This window comes from Papilio xuthus, unplaced genomic scaffold, assembly GCF_000836235.2.
Source record: "Papilio xuthus unplaced genomic scaffold, Pxut_1.1 DF826961.1, whole genome shotgun sequence".
NCBI lineage: Eukaryota > Metazoa > Arthropoda > Insecta > Lepidoptera > Papilionidae > Papilio > Papilio xuthus.
This window is the reverse complement of record NW_013531688.1, coordinates 1,091,998-1,092,892: the sequence shown is the minus strand read 5'-3', so window position 1 is coordinate 1,092,892 and position 895 is coordinate 1,091,998. Positions and strand designations below refer to the sequence as shown.

The following is an 895-nucleotide window of genomic DNA, read 5'->3' as shown; positions in this document are numbered from 1 at the left end:
AAGCGTAAACGCTTACCGCTCTTGAATTGATACAATCGCTAATATTCTTAAGCGTAGGATTCTATTCAATCATTTAACTATTATAGTGGAGATGAAAATGAAGAATTATAGTAAAAGTATTAACATTATTTTTATTATAAATTAGACCAAAAAAATTGTTACAGATCTGGTGAAAATGATCTTAAATTTATGTTAGAATAGCATCTCCCGTATGGTCTAGTGGCTAGGATACCTGGCTTTCACCCAGGAGGCTCGGGTTCGATTCCCGGTACGGGAAATTATCTTTTTTCAACCAAAGATGTATTTTAATATTAACACTCTTAACGATATAGTTAAGTTACTAACGATAATAAGTATTAATAATTAGATATATTTCCGCTGCGCTATCCGCTTCTAACGTTAATGTATACTAAGCCTTAGATCAATTGCTCCACTATATGCAAATCCTTGTGACAAGATAATGTATTTTTAGAAGTCAAACATTTCTCTTGTTACAATGAGATTTGTTAGTAGCTCTATTTTCTAGACATTACGATATTTAGTGACTGAAATATTTTTAGTTAACTAATATTTATTACTTATCCGTGTTTTACAGTTCATTACATGTGTGAGATCTATATACATATTTATAAAAGAAAGTCGTGTTAGTTACACTATTTATAACTCAAGAACGGCTTTACCGATATGGCTGAAAATTGGTGAGGAGGTAGCTTAGAGCCAGGAGACAGACATAGGATACTATTTATTCATTTTTTTTTTCGAATTTATGCCTTGAAGAGATGCTTTTTATTTAACTTACTAATATTATAAATGCGAATGTTTAGATAGATGTGATGTGGATGGATGAATGGGGGCTACATACACTAATTAAGTTTTTTCATATATCCACGCGGAC

The 895-nt window shown here is 31.4% G+C and overlaps 1 non-coding gene across 1 annotated transcript; it reads left to right on the top strand.

The window, feature by feature from the left end:
* The first annotated feature begins 205 nt into the window (after positions 1-205).
* Positions 206-277, top strand: TRNAE-UUC (transfer RNA glutamic acid (anticodon UUC)). The gene has a single exon. It is a non-coding gene; the product is annotated as a tRNA-Glu (tRNA).
* Positions 278-895: the final 618 nt, after the last annotated feature.